We start from the raw sequence: 21,797 nt of genomic DNA, 5'->3' as shown, positions 1-21,797 counted from the left end.
TTTTATTTGTTTGAGAATTTTTATTTCCTGTGCCTGAAAACCCATTATGAGATAAAAGCGTTTTATCAGTTTTTATTTATTCCTACATTTCATCAGTTTTCCATGGTTGGCTAATCAGTGGCGTGCAAGTTTACATAATGAATTTCAAGAGTCCAAAAAAATGCTCTTATCATTTTATAATTCAGACTACAGGAGTAAACATTTTACTTTATGCAGTTGCTAACTTCCAGGACATAAGATGGCGGTAATTTATGCCCACACACATGGAAGATAATCTTCAAATTAGCTATCTTATACTTCCGTGTACATATGAAAACAGGGACTGGTTTTTCTTATTGTTTCCTGTATTTCAGAATCATTAAATTCTACCGTGTTTACATAGAAGATGTACGGATCATATTCATTTAATTTTTTGAGAATTTTCCTATCTTTGAATTGAAAACACATTAGAACCTATACATAAGTTCTAAACGTTTTGAGATTTACTCCACTTATCATTTTGAAATAAGTGGGTAACAGATGACAGGTGAAAAACAGTAAGTTTCTGAGTTTCTTACCCCCCTTTGTGTGGTGTCAGATATCAAAGATTCAGCTGAGTAAATAGCTTTAAATGAATCACCTGAATGTATTTAAGGATGTGTGACAACTTTCAAATAGCTATGTGATATGGAAGGCCATGTCAATACCACTATCTTTGGATACAACTTTTGTTCTTTGTCCTAGGATAACTGACTGATTTGAGGAGAACTTCCAGTAGACATACAGACTAATTTTGTATGAGTAGAGGTTCTTTTTACTCAATTTATTCTTAAAGAATAAACAAACCTCTACAATTGCAATTCAAAAATGTCTGTCAAATAATTACTGAAACTATTTTTGCTTTTTCAAGGGTTGTTTTAAAATAGTTACAGTAGTCAGTAAAATTGAGTAGTATGTTTGCAAACAAGAGAAGACTCAGATCCCGGGCTTCTAGATTCAGTTCTCACTAGCTTCCCACTTAGGAAAATAATATCCAGGAAAGTATTAGAGGAAGTTAACATTTTAGTGACACTTACCCAGAAAATAAACCTAGAGCTGGCTCATTGTTTTCTGCATTCTGTGGAAGAGGATCCCTTTGTTTAGCAGCTCTTGGAGGATATGATTCTTGGATTCAGTGATCTTCAAATAAACTGGAATGTTAATTTCATTACAATGGGTATACAGTATAAACTACCTCACTTGCCTTTCTTGGGAAAAAAATTAATGGACTTTAACAGTTTTTGTTACAAACTGTCCCTGAGTCTTATTATTATTTAAGTCACTTCAGTTAGCTTTCAATGTGCATTTAATAATACACATTTAATGATGTAAAATATTGTTAGCAAAAGCTTTAAAGCCAAAAATACTCTGTAACTGTGACCTGTGGTATACTCTGAGAGAATTCGTGTCCCTTAGTCATTGTCTTGTGTGTTTCACCACGTTGCAGTGCAGGTTTTCAAGTGTAGGAATTAAGAGTCATCTCTGCTTTCCGGCATTTTTCAACTGCTCTACCCATATTGCACTTGACAGAAAAGCAACATGAGATTGAAATTCCCTTCTTTCTATCAAGCATATTTCAACTGTTTTTCACAAATGTTTAACATGCCTGAAAAGAATATATATTATGGGATTAAATAGTTCCTAGTTTCTGACAGGCATTTTCAGCTATTTTCCATAAATATGTCACTTAATAAAAAATAGCGTGACATGGATTAAAATGTTTCTTTCAAACATTTTAAATGGTTTCACACACACACATAACCTTAATTTAAAAACAAATCTTTCAGCCATTTTTCAACTATTTTCTAAAACTCTGTGATCTGATTAAAAAATGATTTAATGTCACAAGAAATGCCAATGTTTTATGTTGTCTCCCGTTGCAAAAGTTAATATTAATTCTTTTGTCTTGGCTTCCATTGTTAAATATAATATGTATGTTGCATTTATCCATAAAAATAAAGAGAAAAAAAGAAAAACGTTGTCCCAAGAATTCTTATGTTCCACCAGTCTAAGGGCACCATGTGCCTGGTGAAAGAATGGGGGCTTTTGAGGGGCCTGGGTAGCTCAGCTGGTTAAGCATCCGACTCTTGATTTCACCTCAGATCATGATCTCACAGTCATGAGTTCGAGCCCCGTGATGGGCTCTGTGGTGGTATGGAGCCTGCTTAAGATTCTGTCTCTCTCTCCCTCTTCCCCTCTCCTACTCTCGAGGTTGCTCTCTCTCTCTCTCTCTCTCTCTCTCTCTCTCTCTCTCTCAAAAACAAACAAACAAACAAAAAAACAACAACAGGGCTTTCAAGTCAGCAGGCACATGTGTGAGCCCACTCTGTCACTCATTTGCTGGATGGTGGCCTTGTGCAAAACCCATGTGGCACTATAGTAATGGATGGTTATGATGTTGTTTTTAATGTGTCTTTAAAAAACAACAACAACAACAACAAAAAACTTTTTCAATGGATACAGAAAAGACATTTGACAAAATTCAGTACTAATTCATGATATTTTTTTGTAAATTCAACATTTTACAGTATATCTTGTGCTAAAGGCAAGAAAGAAAGGCAAAAGATTAGAAAGAAAACAGTCTCTATTTGGAAATGATATGAGTATTTATATGGAAAAGGCTGAGTATCTTCAACTATTAGAACTAGTAAGATAATTAAGCACGGTCATGGTATATAAGGTTATTACGTAAAAATCAATAGTATTTTTTTTGAAGGTTTTTAATTTATTAGAGAGAGAGCACACGCACACATGGGAATGTGAGCAAGCAGGGGAGGGGCAGAGAGAGAGGGAGACAGAGAATCCCAAACAGGCCCCATGCTGTCAGTGTAGCACGAGGTGGGGCTTGATCTCACAAACTCTGAGATCATGATCTGAGCCGAAATCAAGAGTTGGACACTTAACCGACTGAACCACCCAAAATCAGGTGCTCCAAAATCAATTGTATTTTTTATATTAGCAAACAATTGGAAAATAAGGGTTTTAACTTCCATTTCCCATAGCATCAAAAAAGTTTATGGAAAAACTAAAACATACTTTTGGTAGAAATTAAAGAATAGCTAAATAAATGTATAGACAGATCATGTTTCTGTGTGGGAAGAGATGGATGGAAGAACATTGGCAAGATGTCCATTCCCCACAAATAGATCTGTAGATTTAATGCAATCCCAATCATAACACCAGTAGGCTTTTTAGGTAGAAATTGGCAAACTAATGATAAAATTTATATGGAAATGCAAAGGATCTAGAACATCTAAAGTAATCTTACCCCAAAAAGAGAATGAGGGATTACATTTAGAATGAGGGATTTCAAGACTTACTATAAAGCTACAGCTATTAAGATACTATGATACAGTATGAAGGTCAACACCTACATCAATGAAACAAAACAGCACAGAAGGTGGTGCTCACTTACATCATCATTTGATTTTCAGCACCGGTGCCAAAGTAACCCTATGGAGAAAGGAAACCCTCTGCAGAAGGGGCTAGGGCAACTAGATATGCATATCACAAATTCATCCAAAGTGGATCAGAGTATTAATTATAATGCTTGAAACAATGATGCCTTTAGAAGAAAACACAGGAGACTAGCTTTGTGACTTGGGAATTGGCAAAGCTTTCTTAGGAACAGAAAGCAACACTTTTAAAAGAAAACAAAATTTGCTAAATTAGACTTCAACAAAATTTAAAACTGCTGCTTATCCAAGGGGACCATTAAGAAATCAAGCAAACCATAGATTAGGAAAATAGATATTTGTAAAGTATATGTTTGACAAAAGACTGACATTCAGGATATATAAAGAATTCTCTAATGAAAAACAAGCACATTTTTGAAAAGGGCATTAAGACTTGAACAGATACTTACATGAAAGGAGATAACACAAATGGCTAAGAAGCAGATATAAACACGTTCAACATCATGTGTCATTAGGGAAATGCAAAACAAACCACAAGGAGATACCACTACATACCCACCAGAATGATTAAAATTAAACAGATTGATCACTTTGAGGGTGGAAGAATCAGAACTCTTATACTTGCTGATATAAAGTAGGGCAGCCATTTTGGAAAGGGTCTAGCAGTTTCTCTCAGACCAATTATACAACTACCAGCTGCTGAGTACAGATAACAACATAAATGAATCTCAGAAACATTATGCTGAGTGAAAGAAGCCAGACACAAAAGATACATACTGTACAATTCCATTGACATGAAATGATAGGACCGGCAGCACTAATAAGTGAGAGGGGAGAAAACCTAGAACGATGGAGCCTCTATGGGGGTGGGTATGGAGACTGGGTGGAAGGGGCATGGGGCCTTTCCAGGGAATGAAAACATTCTATATGTGCCATCCAATACAGGACCACTGGCCAGGCCACATGGGCATGTTGAACACTTGGAATGTGACTAGTCTGAATGGAGATGTGTTCCAAATACACACCAGATTTTGAAGACGTAAGTAGGAAAGAATATAAAACATCTCATTAGTAATATTTTACTATTACATGTTAGATTCTAATATTTTGTATATTTAAAATGATGTATTAGTAAAATAAATTTCAGCAGTTTCTGTTTACTTTTCTAGTGTAACTACTAGAAAATTCTAAGTTATATATGTGACTTGCGTTACATTTCTATGGGATAGTATTGTTTTATATTTTGATAAGTGTTTGGGTTACAAAGATGTATATATTTGTCAAAACTCAGTGAATGTTTACTTACTATTCCTGCATTTCATTATATGTAAATGCTACCTCAAAAGACAATAATTTGCAAATAAGAAATCTTGAACTTAAGGTAATGATATGCATCCTGGGGCATTTCGGGGGAAGTGTATCGGTGTCTGTAATTTATTATTGTGAAATGTGTAAAAATAAGATAGATTGATGAATCAATAGAAAGATAGATATGCTTCAGGCCAAATATAGTAAAATACTTCCGATGGAAGGGCAGTAGGTATACCAGTATTCAAAGTAATATTCTCTACGCTTGAAATTTTCTGTAGAATTTTGAAAAAAAAAATTCTTAACATAAAAACATAAAAGCAGATTAAAGAGAATCAGGACTTTGGGCAATGCTGGGGTCCCCTTAGATGTTTCTTTTTATCTTCCCTGTAGTAAATTACACTTGCTCTGGGTGGGGGTGAGAAGCAAAGGGAATGAGGAGAGTATGCTTTTGAAAAGTTTTATCTGAACTATGTCAACTAGCAAGCATGAGTATTTTTAACAATTTGCTTATGAGCTTATAGGTAACAGTAATTCATTCCGAGTATTTGCTTAGCAACCTCACCGTAAGTTCCTTCACTGTGCAGCTGCGGGCCGGTGCTGGGGCGTAACTTGTGTCCTTAAATGACAGGGGCTTCTCTCCCATCAGTGACCCGCACTCACTACATCTCACTCCACGCCACCCCAGGGCTCCAACCCAATGACTTAACAATGATCTGAACATAGATGTACCAAAATCCGGGGCACCTGGGTAGCTCAGTCGGTTAAGCATCCGACTTTGGCTCAGGTCATGATCTCACAGTCCATGAGTTCGAGCCCTGCGTCAGGCCCTGTGCTGACCGCTTGGAGTCTGGAGCCTGCTTTGGATTCTATGTCTCCCTCTCTCTGCCCCTCCTCCACTCATGCTCTGTTTCTCTCACTCTCAAAAATGAATAAATGCTAAAAAAAAAAAAAAGTACCAAAATCAATAAGAACATACCCATCACTAATAATCAGTGAATCCACCACTCTACTAATCCATTGCCAAACAGGGTTGCAGAAGCTATTTTGTAGTGTCCTAAAACTTTCAATGATGCAACAACTTTTTATTTTATTTATTTATTTACTGTTTAATGTTTATTTTTTATTTTGAGAGAGAAAAAGAGTGCGCATGAGTGGAGGAAGGACAGAGAGAGGGAGAGGGAGAGAATCCCAAGCAGGCTCTGCACTGTCAGCCCAGAGCCCAATGTGGGGCTCGAACCCACAAACTGTGAGATCATGACCTGAGCTGAAATCAAGAGTCAGATGCTTAAGCCACCCAGATCTGAGCTACCCAGATGCCCCATTGCTTTTTATTTTAAAGGAGTGACTTATTGCTTCAGTTTAAATAACAGATGTTTTGGAAATAGTTACAAAGTAACCTGCCAGTTCTAACAAGCAAGCCACAGTTATCCCATTCTCAAATATATTGTCAGTTACATAATCTCTAACACTACAACTCTTGAAATACAATAGTTCAAGAAGTATTATATAGTGATGCATATAATAAACACAAAATATACTGAACATAAAAATTTAACACCCTCCATGTCAGCTTAGCAAGTTAACATCACTCCATGACATTTTGCCCATAGTTATAACCAAAAGGTTCACAAACAAACAAATCTCAGGACACTTGTGTGCCATTAGCAACCTCTATTTAAAGGAACGTAAGAATTTACAAATATCAAAAGCTTGCTTGACAAGCAACAGATAACAACAACAAATAACAGTAACTCGCTCATCTTTTGGACACCATGTAAAATCATTATGCGGAGATTTCAAAGAGGTCACCATGGAGCAGTCGCAGGTGTTTCTCTGACGTTGGGTCTTCTTCCTCCGTAATTCATACAGAGGGATGAGTCTGAGGAATTATTTTTTCTTTGGTCTTTCTGTACCCAATAGATCCAGAACCACATATCCACACACTGCACTGCCCATTATGTGGAGGCAAGGGTTTTCTGTTCCAGGAGGAGAAGGTTACAAAACTCATGGTTTGAAAGCATAGATCTGCATCATAAGATCTACCTTTTACTAAAAACAATGCTCCCCAGTAGTACAACTAACATATTCTCTTACCAGGTTCCCAGAAGCAAGAAGCCAGAAAGTTAACCTAAGGTCAGATTTCCACAGAGACAGAGAAAAGGTCACGTCCACCCTTTTTTTTTTTTTTTTTAGTCTTTCCCTCCATAATCTATGTTCAACCCAATTAGCATACAAATATACAAGGAATACATATATGATCATTAGGATTTGGCTTTTTCTATCAGACAGCAATCTTCCCTTCATCTCTTTACCAATCCATTTACTGTATATCCAATTAATCTTAATAGAGCTCCAATTATCTTTATCCTGGAGATGTTGGATTTTTACATCAACTAAGAGTACATGATAGTTGAACCCATCAAATCTTGGTGCTGCAAAATTTTTATCCAGTTTAGCAAAAATATCCCCCTTTAAAACATTCCATACTTAGCATGTCTCAAAGTGAATTTTTAAATCTCTGTGCCAAAATCCATTCTAACCATATGTTAGTTTTTTAAGATCTCAGTTAAGAGCAACAGTTTTTAGTTCCTCAAGTCAAAACTCTTGAGTCCCTTGGATCCTTTCTTGTCACAGCCCACATCAACCCTTTGGGAAACCATGGCGGTGACCAAGTTTGAAAGCATAGCCACATCCCAGTCCTAAATGAACACAGGTAGGCCCAAGTCCTTCTGGCTTGAACTTGTCAACATTTAGATTTTGTCATTTTACCTCTAAAAATAGCCTGTCATTATCCTAGAGAACATTCCACTTTCCTGGTGTCTGTCACTGGACAGCAGCAGAGGATTCGGGTTCTATTCCAGTACCGGTTGGTGCCAGCTGAGCTGCAGAATAGTTGAGGTTTCGTTGCTGTCGTTGTCCTCTTGTGTTGGAACTGAACTCTCCAGCAGACAGAAGTTCTTCAGATCACTCCCTCACACGGGGACGGGGGGATGAAGGGCCTTTAAAGCTTTTCCCAAGGCCATGGTTGAAGTCAGGCGCCCTGTGGTCACACACCCAGGAGCACATTGGGGGACTTTGGGGTGACTGGGAGAGAGGTGGGAAGGGAGCACTTCCTCATGCTCCTCCCTGCATCTCAGATGCCTATGCCCTAGGTAGGCACGTGGCACTCTATTTGCTTTTTTGAAACTCTCCTGGAGTGGGCAGAGGGCTCTGAGCCCCCCAGTATAGATGGGAGCCCGAGTGGGGGCTGGCACTATCTCTGCTGCTCACTGCTAGATTCAAGCCCCAAATGTGGGGACTATACGCTTCTAGAAGGGCTGCATCTGTCTCTTGCAGCTCAAAGGCCCTCCTTGTCTTTCTCAGCTTCTCTCAAGGTGAACAGACTGGGTTGTCTCTTTTTGAGTCTCTTTCCCACACAATACACAAATATGGCTTCATTCCAAATGGCTCATTTATTCCCTTGGATGTAACTCCTGGCACAGAGAATGGACACTGAAAAACAAACGGATGTGCTTTCCCCACCCTTTCTCTTTCTTGGGGCATCGGGTTAATCTGTTGGGAAGATTAATGGATTTGTCCTCCCATGGTACATATTCTTGCCTTGTTGAAATGAGGCTTTTTTTTTTTCTGTTCCATGGCTAATGAAGCGGTCATTCCTAGGCACCCCGTTAACCTCTTCAAGGACACATCTAGGTTATCTATTCCCATGGTTCTTCACTAGGGAGTGCATGCTGTCTTATTTTGGCCATCCCAGAATGTTCTGAGCCCAGTTGTAATTTCTGTTGGATCAACTGTGCCAGGGAAGGCAAGGGAGTTACCTCAATTCCAAAGATCTCTGGCAAAGCATACAAGCAGATTGAAAAGAATCAGGAGTTCCAGGGATGCTAGGGGCTCCCATAAGACGTTTCTCTTACCTTTCTGGTGGTAAATGACGTGTTTTCTGACAGTCCAGAGAGAAGTTGGAAAAGGGTAAAAAGGGTACTGTTTAACATTTTAAGTTTATTTATTTTGAAAGAGAGAGGGTGAGTAATCATGAGCAGGGGAGGGCAGAGAGAGAGAGGGAGAGAATCCCAAGCAGGCTCTTCACTGTCAGCACAGAGCCAGACATGAAACTCAAACTCACAAACCACGAGATCATGACATGAGCTGAAGTCAGATGCTTAACCGAGCCACCCAAGTGCCCCTGGCTAAAAAGGAATTTTAAATACATGCAAAAATATGAATTTCAAAACCGTGTTGTGTGAAAGAAATCAAACATTGAAGAGTATGTACTACACGATTCCATTCACCTGAAATTCAGCAGCAGAAGAAAATCTATAGTGATAGATTATCAGAAAAGTGATACCTCTTATACGAGGGGCTGACTGGAAATGGACCTGAGGTAATTTTGTTGGATCCTCCACAATCAGGCCCGACCTGCCTAGTACTCTTTCCCGTTAACACCAGGGTCCCTGTTTCAACTAGGGAACTTAGATCTCTCATGTCCTAATATCACCCACCCTGTCCGCGACAGTCCCCTTACTACAGTGAAAGTACATTGTCCGCTGGGCTGTTAGAAGTGCTCCTATTATACAGTCTACAAATACTAGTTACAATACTAGTTACAGGTACCTTTTTAGAGCCTTCCCATTCCTTTCTACCCCACTGTACCATAACTTAGCCCTTTACTTGATAGTGTTTTAAGGTGCACATATGCCTTTTGGTCCTAGCCATCTTGTTATTTTGAGAGTATGTGTGAGCAGGGGAAGGGCAGGAGAGAGAGAATATCAAGCAGGTTCTCTGTACTGTCAGGGCAGGGCTGGACGCGGGCTCAATCTCATGAATCATGAGATCATGACCCAAGCTGAAATCAAGAGCCAGATGTTTAACCGACTGAGCCACCCAGATGCCCTGGTCCTAGCAGTTTTCATAGAGCATTTTCTCCATTTTCATCTTGCCATCCAGTTCAAGTGCTAAGTTAGCACTTAATTGATAAACATTTGAGAAATGTTCAATATTTAATCATGTCTCATTCCTAAATAGCAGGAATGTTAGAGACAGCTGTATAGATGGACTGGATATATTCAGTCTATCTAATATTTTATCATAGAAGACCTATTTGTTGGGCCCTATCCTCCTGGCAAAGAAGGCTTTGTTTTTAGGAGCTTTGACACAAATCGAAGTACCTGGGAAATGAATGCCTTGACAACTTCAGTGGTATTTCTTGGGGACTCGAGGGATTGACGAGCAATAGAAGGGACTAAGAAAATTGTAATTGAATATAACTTCGTTCATTGCTCTGCTCCTTTCTTTTGAAATGTGGGTGATTGCTACCCACTAGCAGCCATTCTTCATCTAGCACACATTTCCCCTCCAGGAGCTTATGAGAAAATAGCCATCTTGTTTTATAATGTCAGGATAAAATGAGAATATCAATGAAAGCTAAAACTGTGAGGAAACTGGAAGGAAAACTGGGGAAAAATGAACAAAGATTTAGTGAAAAAATACACTGGAGAATAAAAAGGGAAGTCTATGGGATACAATTGTAATTGGTCCTGTTTTTTTCCATAATTGATTAATTAACCAGTATTTCATTGAGGATCTTCACATCTGGATCCAAAAGTAACATTGGGTCTGTAAATGTCATAATTTCCTTACCTTGTCTCGGAGCTGGGATTATACCAGACTTGCTGAATGGGAAGAGTAGCTTTCCCACTTTCTGGCTTCAACTTTGAGATAGCATGTTAAAGGTTTAAGAGGAGGGTGGGAAGAGAGGGGTTGCAAAGGGGCATGAGGAAACCTTTGGGGGTGATATGTCCAGTATCTTGAATGTGGTGATGGTTGCAGGGAGATATACGCATGCTAAAACACATCAAACTGTACACTTTAAATAAACTTCACAGTTTATTGTATGTCAATTATACCTCAGTAAAGCTGTAAAAAACATTAGGCCTGGGCTCCGTGCTTAGACCCTGAAATATGGTGGCGGTACATTGAATTCCCATGCCAAATGGACCCTGGGAGAGAACCGTGCTTTGCCCACTGCCATTAATGAGAAAACGCCAGAAAAGGCTTACCATAGGGAAAGTATTAAGATCATTAGACTGTCAAGAAGGACAGTCGAGAATATCTCCTGTGAAAAATGATAATTTCCAGTGGAACAATTTCTGGAAAGAGGCAGGATCTTTGCGTGCTCCTTCCCAGTATTTCAGACAGTACAAGATTCCTCAGGCTTAACGATTTCAAAGCTGGTTTGAAAGAGAAGTGTGTTACCTTCACACTGTTTCTTCAGCATGTACTGCTGCAGTCGTCGGAATTACGGGTGCCAGATCACAGTTAGCACTGGATCACAGTGACAATGGAAATGACTTTAGGAGGCCTATAGGTTGCTTGGACACACAACCTGTTGGGACACGTGGGGGTATAAATAGGGCTTTGCTTTAGCCTTCCTCGAGTTCCAGATGAATGTGTCAGCTCAGCCAATGTTCCTTTTATGAATTCTAAATGGATCTGAAACCACAATTTGACCTTCTTTAGGAAGCAACTACCAAAGCCAGCCTTAAATAATTTAAGAGGGGAATGAAACTTGAAGCGCTAGACAAAAAGAACCCTATCTGGTCTTCCCTGCAACTGCTGTAGGTGTTAGAAGAGATGAAGTTTACATTGCCTTTGACAGATACAGAGGAACTTTTGTTACTGCTATAGAACAATTCTGCAACAGGAAGTATGAGCTCCTTCCAGAGAGACGGTGTGGTCAACACGGTCCACACAGAAAACTGCTCCCGGTGTGGACCCAGGTGGTGCAGTCAGCTGAGTGACTGACTTCAGCTCAGGTCATGATCTTGTGGTTCATGAGTTCAAGCCCCGCATTGGGCTCACTGCTATCAGAGCAGAACCCGCTTCAGATCCTCTGTCCCCCTCTCTCTGCCCCTTCCCCTGCTTGCTCACTTTCTCTCTTAAAAATATTTAAAAAAAAAAACAAAGAAAACTGCTTCCAACCACCAGCACAGTGGGTCAAGAAAGCAGACAGTTTAAACCACCCACACAGATTTCAGTCCCCAAGAGGGGTAAGTTTCTTAAACATGTTTTCCCAACAAAAATCGGCATGCATAGTCTTATAAAAAGGCCTAAAATTAGGAAAAAAGGGTTTTTAGAAAGTCTTCCCATTTTGTGCTCTCTTGCATCTTGGGCTTGCATAAAGTTGCTAGACAGAGCCCCTGGCCTTCCATTGGCAAAGGGTGACATTGCTCAGACAACCCTTGCAAGGATGTCTGCCTTCTGTGACTCTGGAAATGAACGGGGAGACTCCAGCGCTCACCTGGATCAGAAGAGGGCCCCCGCAGATGCCCACACTTGCTGGCTAGCCCCTGGGGTAGGGTGCTTGATGGTGCCCTCCAAACCAGACCGATCATGGATTCTTCCCCAGAGGAGACGTGGCTGCTGCCTCCTCTGGGGGAAAATGCTCTATCCATCTGCCTTTAGTGAGGAACACTTGCTCAAGATAAACTGATCAAAATAAACCAGTAAAAGAAGACATATCAGGACACAGAGGTGCGAAATGACATGCCAGAAGCCTCCACCTGAAGCTAGCCTGCTTCCCCCAATACCCCACGATAGAGCTACATGCACCAGAGGCAGAAGTTTTGTCTGAAGAGGAAATGACATGCCAGCGTTCATGAAGAGCAAAGACAGTCTTAAAAACCTACTAATGAAACAAACTCTCCAAGCCCCATCTGGAGAAACTGCATGAACTCTCACATTTACTATAGGAATTCTTTTCGGCCTGCGTCAGCTACGACCAGCTCATCACCGATCCTGAATCAGCTGTCACTGAGGTCCTACCAAGGACAATTGTCTGAAGTCAGGAAAATCCACACACAGAGGAGAACGGAAGTCCCAGGTCAATACCTGGGCCTGGTCTGTGGAAGAATGAACACAATTTGCGAAAGAGTTCCTCACACTTCGGTGCTCCTCAAAAAGCTCGCCGGTGGGCATGAGGCTATTGAAGGTTCCGCTGTGACCGCAGAGGTGGGGGATACAGTGATGAAATACAGGAGACTGAGGGTAAGGCCAGCATTAAAGCCCAGCCGCGACCTCAGAGGACCTGACGATCCGTAAGAACTCCGTGTCTGTTCAGACTGCGCAGGTTTCTCTGGTATATTGATGCCTTCTCATTTGGGGGTGTGTTTGTTCCCCGAAGCGGTCTTCCTTTATCAGAAGATTCCCCTGAAAATTGTAAGGCTCGTATTATAATCTACTTCTCTAAAAGCTCCCAGAAGTAGGAGTACTAGCATACTCCCATCGGGTAGTTCTTTGTATCTTTAAAATTTTTTTAATTGTACCCTTTACAATTACACTTTATTTGGGAAACTGGAAAAAGGCTTATTTTGGCAACTTACCCATAGAACGGAGCCCCAAAGGATAAAATGTCAGGGATTAACAAGTTCTAGAAATAAGTCCACAAAAGCATTAGCTTCGAAGAAAATTTGAAGGTGTAACTAAATCATGGTTTCGCTACCTGCCACTATTGCCCTTTGAGGCCCGCTAGTTCTGTGTCGTGGGGGACTCTTCTGGGCGTGGGAGGCTGGTTAGCAGCCTCCCTGGTCTTTACCCACTTGACGCCAGTAGCACGGCCCCTTCTCCCTCAGTTGTGACAACCAAAGTATTTCCAGACAAATGTCCCCTGTGGGACAAAACCGCCCCTTGCTGAGAACCACTGAAATGCATCTTTCATGCATGTGATATCTGTCTGGTGGTATAGTATTCTACTCATGTTCTATTTGTTTCCAGAGAGCAAAGAGCCATATAGATTACTTTCCTTGATGTTATTTTTCTGTCTCTCTCTTTTTTTTTTTTTTAAGAAAAAGCTTATAAGCTTTGAGAAAGAAAAAAGAAATTTAGATCTGTTTTGCGTTCAGAGCCTCTACCATTAGGCTGGAAAATGTAAAAGCGGGCCATTCTGCCCTGTGTTTCTGGAAAGGCTCAAAAGGAAAGTACATTTGCAAAGTATTTTTCACAAGAGGCTTTGTGAACAGCTGTAACTATGAAAGCCCCAGATACTGTTAAGAGGATGATGGGCAGGTCTTACGGATTAATCTGTGAAACTCGAAAGGAGAGATGTAATTACTATTTTAAAAAAATCACTTCACTGTCTGTGGAGACCTCATAGATGTAATGACTGTCACGCAGGGCACTGTACAAAACCATTAACAAACTTATTCCTTCCCTCCAGGAGCGTGGAGTCCCAAACGGATGAAATCATGCACCTATAGTCTGTCCTTCCATGTCCCGCCCTCCTCCTTTGCTGACCGGAAGGGTGTTCACCAATATTCACTTTGGACAGCCTGCTCTGCCTGAGGACAGAATTTGAGATTCTTCTTCCACTTCCACAAGGTCAGGGTCTGGGCTGCTGGGCAGGAGCAGTGGAATGACACAGCTTCTGTACTACCAAAGGCATTAAAAGGTGTTTTATCAGCTCTACATTAGTGGTTAGACCTTTCCCACTCCTTCAGAGTAGATGATTGGGATTTGGTACTAGGCATGTCTAATGTTTCCTAACTGCTCTGTTACTGGTGGTAGGGAGCAAAAATCCTGAATATTAAGCGCCCACCTTGCCAATTATAATCTCTAATACAATGGCATCCACTTTGGCAATGCTGATATCCAGAACGAGGCCATTCTCTGAGGGAGTATGAAAATCCAGCGTTGATGTTTACATCCCACTGGACGTCGTAGCTTTTCTTGACTGGCACCTAACAAAGATAACCCTGAGATGAAGTAAATGTAGCTTTTGAAGAAGACACACCCAATCATTGGGGCTGAGCCAGACTAGAGCAAGAACTGACATATCTTTTCTCCTCTATTGCCAAGTAAGCATTTGGTACCCAGCAGAGGTTAGCATTTTTGACAAGTGCCAATCATCAATTCCAGGACAATATTATTCAAAGTGTGGTCTGCAGGGGTGCCTGGGTGGCTTAGTTGGGTAAGCATCCAATTCTTGGTTTTTGGCTCTGTTTGTGGGATCGAGCCCCACATCGGGCTCTGGGCTGACAGCTAGGAGTCTGCTTGGGATTCTCTCTCTTCCCCTCTCTCTTTGCCCCTTCCCGACCCCCTCGCTCCCTCGCTCTCTCTCTCTTTCAACAGATAAAGTTAAAAACAACAACAACAACAAAGTCCAACACAATGTAGGCAGAAAGAACAGGAGAAAGCTTTAAGAAATGTGTATGTAATAATGTGATATATTTCCCCAAAGCCCCAGGACATGATGGATGAACTCAACTCATCCAATAGGGTACAGAGCAGTTTGGGTGGAACTTGAGTGGTACATGCATGTGACAGGGGCACAGGAGGACCGCCTCACGCTTCATATCATTTTAAGATTTGTCAGCTATAATCCAACATCGTTGTTATAATCATTTTGACTTTTAATTATGACTTTTAATGTAAATACACACATATTTGGTAGCTGTACTAGGCAAGTAAATTTGTCTGACAAAGTGCTAAAACCATAATGTGATTTATGGAAAAGTACTAATGAGTCGTGAATGAAACGGATCCTTAAGTGACATTTACTTACCAAACAAATCCAAAACAAAAAAGAAGTCTTTGAGAAAGAGAGTTTTGAATCAAGAGGCTGACAGAGCAGATGTTCCGTATTACACTATAAGCATTAAAGCTTTTGGGGGCTTCATAGAAAATTGCTCCTCAGGTTGCTAAAACTAAAAATCCGCTGATAATTACTGGAAGATTAGCAAATGATTGCATCAGAGATGCTTGCTTAGAAGCATTAGGTGAAACACAGGAAAAAAATGGGGCTCAAGAATCACTTTCCAATCACATGTGTTCAGAAACTGGCTGTTAAGAATTAAGACCAACCATAAAATACATAATGTTGCCTGTTTTTCACTGCAACTCGGCAGCCACACAGATCTTGCTAAAATGAATTAATTTGAACACAATAGTAAAATGGTAGGATTCTCCCCGCCCCTCTCCCCACCCCCACCTAGCTTTATTGCTAAAAGCAACCAACTCTGTACTGAAGAAAACCATGAAGGATTACATTGTCAACAAATGTGCTTGGAGTTTAAGTTTTGAGTAGGAACGTGCTCTGATGGGACCCCTGCAACGAGAAAAGCACTTTTGTAAGAGTTACCCAGATGGAGAGCTCGCAACTGACCATAATCAGTCTCGAACTCCCTTCATGGAGAAACGTCTTGCTATGAAAAATGTCAGCTTCACTAAAAAGTATGCTTAGTGATGCAGCAAAAACTAATGTAAATTGAAGATTATTATAAAAGTGTAAAATTAAAATTATAGATTAAAATTATAAAAGATGTAATAATATGGAAGTTGAATCATAACACGTACCACATGCTGAATTAGGATCTTTATGGAGCAAGAAAGCTGTGTCAAGAATGTCTGAACTGTAAGGCAAATTCGTGTCATAGGTTTCTACAAAATAAGAAGCTAATTTGGTTCTAATTTTTTAAAGTGTACATTAGATAGTCTTGCTTATTTGCTGCTGTCTTCAGTATTTTAATGGTGTTTATACTTCCATGCAAAGAAGTATGGCAACATGTTTTGCCAGTAATATCTGATTGAAAGGGAAAAATAAAAGCTTGGAAAAATATACCTTTACAGATTTTTGAGATGTTCCATCACTTAATAATGACTGTCAGTGAAGTAGGTGATGAACTTAATATTGCCGATCGGCAAAGTTACATCTTACAAGTTTGACAAAATGCTTTAAATTTTATCTTTTCATTACAAGAACAGGCATATGTAAGAAAATCATGGTTCTGCCTTTTACTGAAAGGTGATTTCAATAAAAGGTAGTTGAAATATAACTATGAAATAAATTGTGGAACTAGTTGATGGACTGAAAATGAGTTGTGAAAATTTTCATTTTGGATCTAAGTTAAAAATGAGTATCTTGAACTTGCTGAAATTAACCTCCTCTTACACTGCAATCAACATACCTCTATGAGATTAGTTTCTCTAATGAGCTTTCAAAAAAAATTTTTTTTAATGTTTATTTTTGAGAGAGAGACAGTGTGTGAGTAGGGGAGGGATAGAGAGAGAGGGAGACCCAGAATCTGAAGCAGGCTCCAGGCTCTGAGCTGTCAGCACAGAGCCCGATGCGAGGCTCGAACTCACAAACCATGAGATCATGACCTGAGCCTAAGTCAGATGCTTAGCCAACTGAGCCACCCAGGTGCCCCAAACCCAAATTAATTTTAGATAAATTAGCAAGAAGTAAACACATTTGTGGAATGAAAAAAATGCTACAAGCATAGTAGGGATTCTTTGTCACATCTGTATCCATACTTTCAATGAATGTGCCCTGGTTTTAAAATTCTTTTTTTCCTGTTTTATTTATTCTTATGGTTAATAAAATGCAGGTTTATTCTGTGGTCTTTAATTCAGAAAACTGGGTATGTATTATGTCTGTTTTTTCATTTCATTTTTCTAGTAAATCATTTTTATAGTATTTTACGAAAAGATCAGCTCACTACAGATAGGAAATTTTTAAAAATTAAAACTGGTCTTTCATTATAGACAATTTGAGAGACAAATTGCTTAATATTACGTCTTCCCACAACTCTCCTCTATGCCCTTTTTAATGTAGGTCAAGTTTTCATCTCTTTGTTTCTAGGCACCTCCCCTCAATCTTTTCCCCCCACCTCAAAGGATATTTACATGTTGACAGGACTCTTTTATAGGTAAAAAGGCTACTTAAGGCTGAGAAATTAAGCTATAATTACGAAAAGCCTGTAGGTAGAGTCGATTATTGGAATCAGCAAATCTCACTGTTGGAGTTAGAGGAAATATAGCTCAGTATCTTGCCTAAATTTGGAGTTGGTTCTATAAAATACTGATAACAACAACAAAACCCACAGGATTTAGGTTTTATAGTGCAGTGCTGAGAGAATAGACTCTGGGGTCAGTCTGAATACATTGAGGCCTGGATTCTGCTCCAACCAGCTGAAAAGCCTTGGGCAAATTACTTAACTTCTCTGATAGCAGCCATAGTCTCTTCATTTGTCAAACGAGGCTAATAACAATACCTACCAGAGACAGTTGATGTAAGGATGAAATGAGACTGCATGTGGAAAACCCCTTCATATTCTCAGCTGGGAGTCAGTAATTGTTAGCTCTTGTCACCCTTACTGTGCAAAGCATTTTCACAGCGGCCATCAAAGTCAACCTCCGCCACAGCTATGAGGTAGCAGGGAAAATATCCTTATCAACATTTCAGAAGTGAGGAAATGCAGCCTTGCGGAAATAAATGACCAACTCAAAACCAGAAGCAGAGACACTTCTCATTTCCAAAACCATGCTCTTTCCACTATGGGGCTCATCCTTCCTGCCAGTGATGGCCTAATCCCAGGAATGGGGTGTTCTGTCAGCTCAATCCTTACCTCCCCAGTCACGTCTAAATTGGTCTCCTCGCAGCTTCCATCTGTTGGGTCTGGCCGTGCCCTCTGAAGCAAGAGAATACAAAACGTATAGGACACCTCGAATCCCAAAGAGAGCTTGTCTGCTCCCAACTCCACACTAAACGGCTGGAGCCTCCCGCCGGAGGGGCCACAGCCCAGGCTCCCCACCACCCTCAGCTGCCCCCATCTGCCCCCATCTGGAGACTGGGCGTCCTTTTGCTGCCCACAACCTCTCCCCAAGTTCCCGAGTCTCTGAGAAACTCCCACTAAGAGATCAGGGGGCCACATAAGCGGGGCCCGTTCCAGCGCTGCCTGCACACACTCCTGTCCCCTCTTGATCGCTTTATCTAAGGCCACTCTGGGTAAATAGAATTATTTTTACTCCGCTCTCCAATCTACTGAAAGAGAGATTATGAAAGGATGACAACTAGCTTCACCAGCAATCCCGCTGATGCCTCAGCAATCACTTTCGACACCTCTTGGTGAAAAACCACTGTTTGAAGCTTCTCTCCCCCGCACCTCTCAGGACTCGCAGTGGTCTGGCCTCTCTCTTTAGGGAATAACCACGTTGAAGCAGACCTTGATTGTAGCTTGGGGTGGCTGCGGTTCCCTGCTTTCTACAGAATCGGACACAAGCTTGATATGAATGACCCTGACCCCAGGTGTGAGCCCCAAATTTCACAGCCCTCCCAACCGCCGCGCCAACGGCCACCAACCGCTGCAGGTCGGCCCGCCCACTCCGCTCAGCTGCCACGCCCACAGCCAGGCTGGCCCCGCCCCCGCCGGCACTGTTTCCCCCGCTCTCTAACCCCGCCCCTCTGGTGCATATAGGCCCCTCCCACTCCCTCACCCACCAGGCCGACGGCCAGGCCGACTCCACCCTCGCCGGGCGCTATGGTTCCCAAGCCGCGCTCCACGCCCAAGTCCCGCCCTAGCCCTCAGCTGGCGCTTCCTTTCTCCTCATGGCCGGTGTTGGCCAGCCTGCCCGCCATTAACAGCCGGATGGGCCTGAGAGTCGACGCTTCCAGTGCCTGGGCGCGTCCTTGTCCTCGCCTCACCACGGTGGCCCAAACGGCGTGGCTCAGAAGGACTCTGCCCCGTGTTTTCCCGCTCTGTGTGCTTAAAGAGAGAACGAGTGTGCGGGCCGAGAGAACGCCGAATCTGCAGAATCCCGCGGGGCCGCATATTCCTTCAAGAGTCCGAGGAAGCCGACCCGAGGGACGGGCGCAGGGCTGGTTGTGGCGTGGTCGCTGCCGTCGCGCCCTCGGCCGGATCATGTGACTCCTGAGACCCGGGACCAGGTGAGCAGGTGGACGGGTCGGGGGACGGTGGTACCCCGGCCGCCAGCGGGGCCAGACGGTGGTTCCCGCCCGTGGGTACGGTTCCCGCCGAGGACCATTCAGGGCCTGGCAGTGCCGGGGCCGCGGCTGGTGGTGTGAGGGACAGGCCGGGCTCCGGGAGCGGGGGAGGGGCTTGGGGTGAGGCTGGGCGTCCGTGATGAAACCCGCATCGAAGCGCAGCCGCTTCCCAGGCCGAGTGTGGGCAGCCCACTTCCTGCAAGAGCCACGGTGCTTGGGGTAGGAATGGTGTGTGTCGTCGAGTGCCTGGGGCAAGTGGGTGAGCCATCCACAGCAGCCGCCCCGGCGTCCACAGCCCCCCGCTGCCCAGTGGCCGAATCATTAGATTCGCGCGGTGGCCTAGGCCGGTTAACCTGGGACCCGTGGACATGGAAACTCCATGGAAGTAAGTTGGAAAAAGCGAGGTGGGAATTGGAGACAGAATTGCCAGAAAGAACTTTCATGTCTGTCGGGATGTGTGGTGCTTTCCCGCCCTCCTCATTTTAGAATCTCATTTGCACAATCTGCCCGGCAACCTTTTAGTCTACCCACCCCCCCGCAACTCCCGCCTCTTCCCCCCCACCCCCCCCCCCATGCCAGGCATAGTACTTCCTGGTCATCGTTCAGAAATCAACACTTAGCATCGCTTTCTCAAAGGAAGCCTACTCTGTCCCCCCAGAGTACCAGTTAGATCAGGTCCTCCTTTCATAGGCTTGTGTATGTAGCACCCATCTTAGTCCCTCTGGCTCCTGTGGCAAAAATGCCGTAGACTGGGTGGCTTATAAACAACAGAAAGTTACTTCTCCTTTCTGGAGGCTGGAAGTCCAAGATGAAGTGCCATCATGGTTAGTGATGTCCCTGTTGTAGGTGGCTGACTTCACCTTATGTCCTCGAATGGTTGAAGAAGGCAAGGGCCTACCTGCTCACTACTCCCCCTTCCCGGTTCCCCCGGGGGGGGGGGCTTTTTTTTTTTTTTATAAGGACACTAGTCTCATTGATGAGGGCTCCACCATGATGACATAATTACCTCCCAAAGGCCCCCCCCCCCCACCTCTTAATACCATCACTTTGGGTTAGCTTTAAGGGTATATGTTGGAGGGACGCATTCTCTATTTTGTTAGTGCTCTTCAGAGTTTGTCATCATGATGTTTTGAGATTTCTTTTTAAAACTTGATGTCTCACTTATCCCACTCCCCACACACAGGAGAGAAAACTCCATGACAGTGGGGGCAAATAACCTGTTTTGCTTAAGGTGGAGTCCCTAACATCTAACCCAGTGGCTGGCATGGGGTAGTTGCTCGTTAAATATTTATTGAACGAATGACTGTAGTCTTTAACACCTTGAAAGTATAATGATAATCTTGTGACTGCTTTTTTTTTTTTTTTTTCTGTTGTTTATTATCTACATCTGATGATCCCGGAGAGCCATTTATGGACTAAACAAAACTCCCCCAGGAGTATCTTGATTAATGTTGCTTAAAGAAAACTTTGTCAGCTGTGATTAAGGAGCTAGGTTGATGTTTCCAAAGGTCTTAGAACAATGTTCAGGTTACTTATGCTCTCTGTTACTAGGTGTGAAACATTTCATGAAGGATTTTGACACTGAACCTTCCTTCTGTGTAAGATGGGAAAACTTACACTTTCCTGCTTGCTGCATGAAACCATTATGGTAAAATGAGATTATTTACATAAGAGCATTTTGAAAATTCTGAAACTCTGAACTCTAGAAATTTCAAGAAATGTTTTGTTATTATTCTTTTTCAGTAATTGATCCAGGCCCCACTTCTCTACATTATGGTTTGTTTACAGGTTATGTTACTCATAGACCATGAAAGTGTTCTCCTTCCTTTTAAATTTTGGTTTCTTTTTTTTTTTTTTAAGTTTTTATTTACTTTGAGAGAGAGAGAGAGAGAACAGAGGAGGGGCAGAGAGAGTGAATCCCAAGCTCCTTCCACACTGTCAGCGCAGAGCCAGATGTGGGGCTCAAACTCAGAACCATGAGATCATGACCAGGCCGAAAAATCAAGAGTCAGATACTTAACCAACTGAATCACCCAGGTACCCGGGTTTCTTCTTAAAGGTACTTGCAGATGCACCCAATCTTTTTATTGTCTGTGCCACAGCTAAGCTCTTAATGTTTTATTGGCATGCTATATTAGCATGCAGTGTAATGTGCATTTCCTTTTGTTAGTTACCCCTGGAAGGCAAAAACCAAAAACACAGGTATAAAATGTGCCATTCTTGACTAATGGACACATAATATTTAAAAGCAATTGCAACTTGAAAGTTTCTGCAGA

At 42.1% G+C, this 21,797-nt stretch overlaps 2 long non-coding RNA genes across 2 annotated transcripts in view; one reads left to right on the top strand and one right to left on the bottom strand.

The window, feature by feature from the left end:
* Positions 1-12,731: 12,731 nt before the first annotated feature.
* Positions 12,732-18,867, bottom strand: LOC122470576. Its single transcript, XR_006293940.1, has 4 exons — positions 18,683-18,867; positions 18,146-18,208; positions 14,335-14,476; positions 12,732-12,950 (listed from the first exon to the last, which is right to left on the bottom strand). It is a non-coding gene; the product is annotated as an uncharacterized LOC122470576 (long non-coding RNA).
* A 142-nt stretch (positions 18,868-19,009) lies between these two features.
* The window catches only part of LOC122470577, a 49,014-nt gene continuing 46,226 nt past the window's right edge, over positions 19,010-21,797 (top strand). The window contains exon 1 of the long non-coding RNA XR_006293941.1: positions 19,010-19,464. This is a non-coding gene — a long non-coding RNA (uncharacterized LOC122470577). The remainder of the gene's footprint in view (positions 19,465-21,797) is intronic.

Source organism: Prionailurus bengalensis, chromosome D3 (assembly GCF_016509475.1).
Source record: "Prionailurus bengalensis isolate Pbe53 chromosome D3, Fcat_Pben_1.1_paternal_pri, whole genome shotgun sequence".
Classification (NCBI taxonomy): domain Eukaryota; kingdom Metazoa; phylum Chordata; class Mammalia; order Carnivora; family Felidae; genus Prionailurus; species Prionailurus bengalensis.
The sequence above is the reverse complement of the archived record's forward strand: the minus strand, read 5'-3'. Positions and strand labels throughout refer to the sequence as shown.